Source organism: Lepidochelys kempii, chromosome 9 (assembly GCF_965140285.1).
Source record: "Lepidochelys kempii isolate rLepKem1 chromosome 9, rLepKem1.hap1, whole genome shotgun sequence".
In the NCBI taxonomy this organism is placed as follows: Eukaryota; Metazoa; Chordata; order Testudines; family Cheloniidae; genus Lepidochelys; species Lepidochelys kempii.
The window spans coordinates 18,508,886-18,517,079 of NC_136388.1; positions in this window are offsets into that span (position 1 = coordinate 18,508,886).

Genomic DNA, 8,194 nt, shown 5'->3' on the forward strand with positions numbered 1-8,194 from the left:
TCCAGTTAATGATATTGTACTAATGATCTAATAACACTATGTCTTCACTGCCAAAAGGTGTGTTTTTTGCCGTGAGAAAATTGTGAGTTAGCTATCTTGCTATAAAATGCTAGTGGAGATGACTCTAGTTTTTACTCAGATATAAGAAGGTGAGGGATAGTATAATGTTGACCTCATGTAGATACAGTGAGGCAGTAACTAACTGTGCCTTGTCTCCACTAAGATTTTAAAGTGAGAATGCTAACTTGTTAGTTACCTTGCTGTAAAAATATCCACCATTTTTGGCAGTAAAGACATAGTCATAAGTTCCCAAACTGTGAACAATTCATAGTGTCCGGAGCACTTGCTGGTGGTCTGCATATAGGTAAGCTGGTCACAAGTTGCTTGTTCACTTTGTTTCCGGTTGACAGACACAGAACACATGGGTGGGGTGGATGGAATGAAGAGTAAAAATAGACAGTGTGAGAATTTATTTTCAAAAAGGACAACATAGTTACCACTAAAGAGAACTAAAACTACATCAATATTTCCAAGTTCCATACATGGAAAAGTAATACTAGGAAACCTTTGCTAGCAAAAATGGAAGGAGAGACAGACTGTGTGATCATGAAAGGCAAGGAGGGGTTGGTCCATGAGATACTCTTTCTATTAAGATTTGAAAAGTTTGAGAAGCCCTTTTCTAACCAGACCTGTCTGAATGGTTAAGTATCGAGTTATGTGGTCTGGTTCTCCTTCCTCCACCTCAATGCTACAGCAGCTTCCAGATACTTGTAAGAAACTGAATGCTTTTTCATTGTTCTCAGATCCAAGGGTTTGGGTCTGTGGTCACCTAGGCAAATTGGTGAGGCTTCTTACCAAACCTTGTCCAGGAAGTGGGGTGCAAGGTTTTGGGAAGTATTTTGGGGGGAAGGATGCGTCCAAACAGCTCTTCCCCAGTAACTAGTATTAGTTTGGTGGTGGTAGCGGCCAGTCCAAGGACAACGGGTGGAATATTTTGTACCTTGGGGAAGTTTTGACCTAAGCTGGTAAAGATAAGCTTAGGAGGTTTTTCATGCAGGTCCCCACATCTGTACCCTAGAGTTCAGAGTGGGGGAGGAACCTTGACATGGTGGCAACCTTGCACCCCACTTCCTGGACAAGGTTTGGTAAAAAGCCTCACCAATTTGCCTAGGTGACTACAGACCCAAACCCTTAACAGAGTTAATAAGACACATGCATCTCTAAATATACTACCAAGTACATAAAGACTAACAATATTTTCCACATCTCAAGGACGATTTTAACCAGTTGATTCTGGGAAACTTTCACGGGAGAGTGCATCAGCCACTTTGTTAGAAGCTCCTGAGATGTGTTGGATGTCGAAATCAAAATCTTGGAGAGCTAAACTCCACCGAAGAAGTTTTTTGTTAGTTTCCTTGACGGTGTGAAGCCACTTCAGTGCAGCATGGTCGGTTTGCAGGTGGAAACGCCGTCCCCAAACATATGGGCGTAGCTTTTCCAGAGCGTAGACAATGGCATAACATTCTTTTTCAGTGACTGACCAGTTGCTTTCCCTCTCAGACAGTTTTTTGCTGAGAAACACTACAGGGTGGAATTCTTGATCAGGTCCTTTCTGCATTAAAACTGCTCCCACACCACGCTCGGATGCATCTGTGGTTACTAGGAACAGTTTGTCAAAGTCTGGGGCCCTTACTACAGGGTCAGACATGAGTGTCGCTTTGAGCATGTTAAAGGCCTTCTGACACTTTTCGGTCCACTGAACAGCATTTGGCTGTTTCTTTTTGGTTAGGTCTGTCAGTGGGGCGGCGATTTGGCTGTAGTGCGGTACAAATCGTCTGTAATAACCGGCCAAGCCTAAGAAGGATTGAACCTGTTTCTTTGACTTTGGGACAGGCCACTTTTGGATAGCGTCCACTTTGGCCTGTAGGGGGCTGATAGTTCCTTGACCCACCTGGTGTCCAAGGTAAGTCACTCTGTTTAGGCCTATTTGACACTTCTTAGCCTTAACAGTTAGTCCTGCCTCCCTTATGCGCTCAAGGACTTTTTGTAGATGTTCCAGGTGGTCTGCCCAGGAATCCGAAAATATGGCCACATCGTCAAGGTAGGCGACTGCATATTCTCCTAATCCCGCTAGGAGACCATCTACAAGTCTTTGGAAAGTGGCGGGTGCATTTCGCAGCCCGAAAGGGAGTACATTAAATTCATACAGCCCGAGATGTGTGGTGAAGGCTGACCTTTCCTTGGCAGATTCATCTAGCGGTACCTGCCAGTACCCCTTGGTTAAGTCCAAGGTAGAGATGAACTGGGCCCGTCCCAGTTTCTCTAATAGTTCATCTGTGCGTGGCATTGGATAGTTGTCTGGGCGAGTTACAGCATTTAGCTTACGGTAGTCCACGCAAAAACGTATTTCCCCATCTGGTTTGGGAACTAGAACCACTGGAGATGCCCATGCACTTTCAGAGGGGCGGATTACACCCATCTGTAACATATCCTGGATCTCCTGTTCTATAGCAGTTTTAGCTTGAGGAGACACCCGGTAAGGTTGGACCCTAATTGGGTGAGCATTACCTGTGTCAATGGAGTGGTATGCCCGTTCAGTCAGTCCTGGGGTGGCTGAGAACGTTGGCACGTAGCTAGTGCACAGCTCCTGGATCTGCTGTCGCTGCATACGCCCAAGGGTCATGGAGAGGTTCACCTCTTCCACACCACCAGCACATTTCCCTTCGTAGTAGACACCTTCGGGCCACTCAGCATCATCTCCTCCCTGGGCTGTAAACTGAAAAACCTTTAATTCTCTGGAATAAAAGGGCTTTAGAGAATTAATATGGTACACCTTAGGCTTTCGGTTGGAGGTGGGGAATGCTATGAGATAATTAACAGCTCCCAGACGCTCCTGGACCATGAATGGCCCTTCCCACGATGCTTCCATTTTATGGGCCTGGAGCACCTTTAAGACCATGACCTGGTCCCCTACTTTGAAGGAACGCTCTCTGGCATGTTTATCATACCAGGCTTTTTGCTCTTTTTGAGCATCCTGTAAGTTTTCTCTAGCAAGGGCTAAAGAGGTTCGGAGGGTGTTTTGTAGGTTGGTTACAAAGTCCAGAATGTTAGTTCCTGGAGAAGGTGTAAATCCCTCCCATTGCTGCTTCACCAACTGCAATGGCCCCTTAACCTCACGGCCATATACAAGTTCAAATGGGGAAAACCCTAAACTGGGGTGTGGTACAGCTCTGTAGGCAAAGAGCAACTGCTGCAACACTAGGTCCCAATCATTGGAGTGCTCATTTACGAATTTACGTATCATGGCCCCCAAAGTTCCATTAAACTTCTCCACCATGCCATTTGTTTGATGGTGGTAAGGAGTGGCAACCAAGTGATTTACCCCATGAGCTTCCCAAAGGTTTTTCACAGTTCCTGCCAGGAAATTAGTCCCTGCATCTGTGAGGATGTCGGAGGGCCAACCTACCCTGGCAAAAATGTCTGCTAGTGCCTGGCACACACTTTTAGCCCTGGTGTTGCTTAGAGCTACTGCTTCCGGCCATCGGGTGGCAAAAATCCATGAAAGTCAGTATGTACTGCTTTCCTCTGGCTGTCTTTTTCAGAAAAGGACCCAGAATATCCACAGCTACTCGCTGAAATGGAACTTCAGTGATGGGGAGTGGCTGGAGAGGGGCTTTGACCTGGTCTTGGGGTTTTCCCACTCTTTGGCACACCTCACAAGACTGGACATAGGTAGAAACATCCTTGCCCATTCCCTCCCAGTGGAATGACCCCCCCAAACGGTCTTTGGTCCGGTTCACCCCAGCATGGCCACTAGGGTGATCATGGGCAAAGCTCAAGAGCTTGGCCCGGTATTTAGTTGAAACTACCAACTGTCTCTGAGGATGCCAGTCTTCCTGGTGTCCACCAGAAAGAGTATCCTTGTATAAAAGTCCTCTTTGTACAACAAACCTGGATCGATTAGAAGAGCTGAGAGGCGGTGGGTTGCTCTGTGTCGCCGTCCAAGCTCTCTGGAGGCTTTCATTTGCTTCCTGTTCGGTCTGGAACTGTTCCCTTGATGCTGGAGACATCAGTCCCTCATGGGATTGTGGACCTAGGCTTGGTCCCCCTGGAAGCGATATAGGGGATGGAGCTGTTTCTGCTGACTGTGAACCGCTCTCCGCTGGTGCACTATGTTGGGATTCAGGCTTCGGCTGAGCCTCTTGTGTAGGGTTATCGGCTGCTGCCAGTTCAGGTTCGGTGGGGCCCTCTGGTGTTGAGGTTGCAAGTACTGGATTCAGTGCTGACATGGGGTCTGGTGTTGGTTGTTCGGCTGGTTCCGGTTCTGGGACTGGTTCCGTCTGGGTCTCAGGGACTGGATCCACTACTGCTGTTGCAGACATTGGCCTGGGGTCCGGGTCCATCACCTCTGACCGGGTCCTGATAGAAGTTTCCGGAACAGAGCTAGGCCCCACGGCTTGTTTAGCCTGGCTGCGGGTGACCGTTCCCACCTTCTTGGCCTGCTTCACATGATTGGCCAAGTCTTCCCCCAACAGCATGGGGATGGGATAATCATCATAGACTGCAAAAGTCCACATTCCTGACCAGCTCTTGTACTGGACAGGCAACTTGGCTGTAGGCAAATTGAAAGAGTTGGACTTGAAGGGTTGAATCGTCACTTGGATCTCTGGGTTGATTAAATTGGGGTCCACTAAGGAAGCATGGATAGCTGACACTTGTGTTCCGGTGTCCCTCCACGCGGTGACCTTCTTCCCGCCCACACTCACAGTTTCCCTCCGCTCCAAGGGTATCTGGGAGGTATCTGGGCCTGTGGACCTCTGGTGTGATTCCGGTGCAATGAACTGTAATCTGTTGGGGTTCTTGGGGCAGTTGGCCTTTACATGCCCCAGCTCGTTACATTTAAAACATCGTCCAGCTGACGGGTCACTGGGGCGAGGAGGGTTGCTGGAGAATGGGGTGGTGGGACGATAAGGGGTCTGGAGGGTTCTTTGGGAGGTAGGTGGGGCTTTGGGCGGCCCCCGGTAATAGGGTGTGGTCTGGGGTGGTCCCTTCTGGTCTCCGCTCCAACTGCGACCAGTTTTCTTCTTCTCTGCCACCTCCACCCATCTGGCTCCAATCTCTCCTGCCTCGATTACAGTTTTGGGCTTCCCGTCTAGGATGTATCTTTCTATTTCCTCAGGAACACCCTCTAAGAATTGTTCCATTTGCATTAGGAAGGGCAAATTTACTGGAGATTCAACACTTGCTCCTGATATCCAGGCATCCCAATGTTTCACAATGTGGTAGGCATGTCGGGTAAATGACATGTCTGGTTTCCACCTTAGGGCTCTGAACCTCCGACGAGACTGCTCGGGTGTTATCCCCATTCTGACTCTCACCTTGGATTTAAACAGTTCATACTTGTTCATGTGTTCTTCAGGCATTTCAGCTGCCACCTCAGCTAAGGGTCCACTGAGCTGCGGTCTCAGCTCTACCATGTATTGGTCAGTAGAGATGTTGTACCCAAGGTAGGCTCTTTCAAAGTTTTCTAAGAAGGCCTCAGTATCATCACCTGCCTTGTAGGTGGGGAACTTTCTGGGATGGGAAGTGGTACCTGGAGAAGGATTGCTAGGGTTTGTTGGTATATTCTGCTGGGCCTTTATCCTCTCCACCTCCTCCACATGCTTCCTCTCTTTTTCCTTCTCCTCCTCCACATGCTTCCTCTCTTTTTCCTTCTCCTCCTCCACATGCTTCCTTGCCTCCATTTCCCTCTTGTGGGCAGCCTCCTGTACCTCCTTCTCCAGCCGCATGAGTTCTATCTGTCTTTCATGTTCCCTTTGTTTTTCCTCAGCCTGAAATTTGGCTAATTCCAGCTGTAGTCGAGCTGCGGATTTGGTCATTCTAACCTCTCTGTTTTTAACTAACTTTACACCCGAGGTTTATAAATAAAAAAACAAAACTTGGCTGTAAAATTTTGCTGTGCTGGAATAGAATACCTATTCTCTGATAGTGATTGTCAGCCTACAGAAAAAGACAATTCCCTTGTCTCTGCTCTGGGCCTAAATTAAAGCAAAAAACCTCCAACTACTTGGAAACCTGCTTACCCAGCCCAAAGAAAAAGCAAAAGGGTAGAACACACACCCCCTATTTACTTTTAGGAAGAAAAGAAAAAAAAAAACTCTGGGTTGGAAGACTGTGAATTTCCCTGCAGGAGTTAAGTACCCTGCCTCCAGGCAAAGAAAACCTGCAATTCACAAAGATAATCCCCTTTTGTCTCTGCTTGGCCACAAAGCAGAGAAAAAACAAGCTGCTTTCAGTTTCAGCTGCTTTCTGGACTTCCTTTCCAAAGGAAAAAAAAATTTCCTTTTTAAAATCTGTATTTCTAGTTCAAAAAATCTCAACTGGATCTCAAAATGATTTCAGGTTAATCCCACCACTATGCCACCATGTCAAGGTTCCTCCCCCACTCTGAACTCTCGGGTACAGATGTGGGGACTTGCATGAAAAACCTCCTAAACTTATCTTTACCAGCTTAGGTCAAAACTTCCCCAAGGTACAAAATATTCCCCCCGTTGTCCTTGGACTGGCCGCTACCACCACCAAACTAATACTAGTTACTGGGGAAGAGCTGTTTGGACGCATCCTTCCCCCCAAAATACTTCCCAAAACCTTGCACCCCACTTCCTGGACAAGGTTTGGTAAAAAGCCTCACCAATTTGCCTAGGTGACTACAGACCCAGACCCTTGGATCTTAAGAACAATGAACAATCCTCCCAACTCTTGCACCCCCCCTTTCCTGGGAAATGTTGGATAAAAAGCCTCACCAATTTGCATAGGTGACCACAGACCCAAACCCTTGGATCTGAGAACAATGAAAAAGCATTCAGTTTCTTACAAGAAGACTTTTAATAAAAATAGAAGTAAATAGAAATGAAGAAATCCCCCCTGTAAAATCAGGATGGTAGATATCTTACAGGGTAATTAGATTCAAAAACATAGAGAACCACTCTAGGGAAAACCTTAAGTTACAAAAAAGATACACAGACAGAAATAGTTATTCTATTCAGCACAATTCTTTTCTCAGCCATTTAAAGAAATCATAATCTAACACATACCTAGCTAGATTACTTACTAAAAGTTCTAAGACTCCATTCCTGGTCTATCCCCGACAAAGACAGACTATAGACAGACACACAGACCCTTTGTTTCTCTCCCTCCTCCCAGCTTTTGAAAGTATCTTGTCTCCTCATTGGTCATTTTGGTCAGGTGCCAGTGAGGTTACCTTTAGCTTCTTAACCCTTTACAGGTGAGAGGAGCTTTCCCCTGGCCAGGAGGGATTTCAAAGGGGTTTACCCTTCCCTTTATATTTATGACAGGCTCTCTCCCTGCTGAATTTCAAAATCCTGCTGCAAAAATGCAATGTTAATGACAGCTTCTCAAAAAGAGCTTTAAATGGAAAGTGTTAAGCAACCTAAAATAGGGGGTCACTCCCAGCTCTGCCTATAACAAAATAAAGACTTTGAAAGTGCACAGATCAGTTTCCCCTAAAAAAGTTTATATTCCACCACCTTCCCCAACCCAGCTGATACCAGTAGCTATCTCAGTGAATTCAGTAACATTTGTCCATTTTTCACAGTGCTTCCCAGTCAACTGATAAATTATTTAGCAAGTTTAGAAATGGAAATGATATGAAATAAGTTGTTTTCCTTATAGCTCAGCTCTCTACAAGCCCAGACAAATGTTATCTATTTTCTGTCAATTTTCACCCATCCCCTTCATATTGGCATGTGATGGCAGTGCCTGAACAATGAAAGGTTTTTTGCAGGTGAGTTGAACCATCCTTATCCGCATTTTGCAGATAAACTGCTAAAGACACAGCAGTAGGTGAACAGTCTGAGTCTGGCAAAAATATGTGGCTCTGTGCATTTTACTGTTGATTATATATATGTATAAAATCTTCCTGGAGAAGCAGTTCCTCATCTGTCCCTCTTCCCTCTAGATCTGCTGAATCAGCATTAATGTTTTTGATTGCTGCAGGTACTTTTGGTGAAAGTTCACCTGAAAAATTACTTTTTCCCCAACTACAAAAGTGTGACTGTTGTCTAAATTCCTTTTGATACTTTAAAGATGCTTTCTTCTCTCTATATAAAATGTATAGTATTCTGTTACGCTAAGGGAGTTGATTTGGTCTTGCTGTTAAGGCAAGTCAGTATTG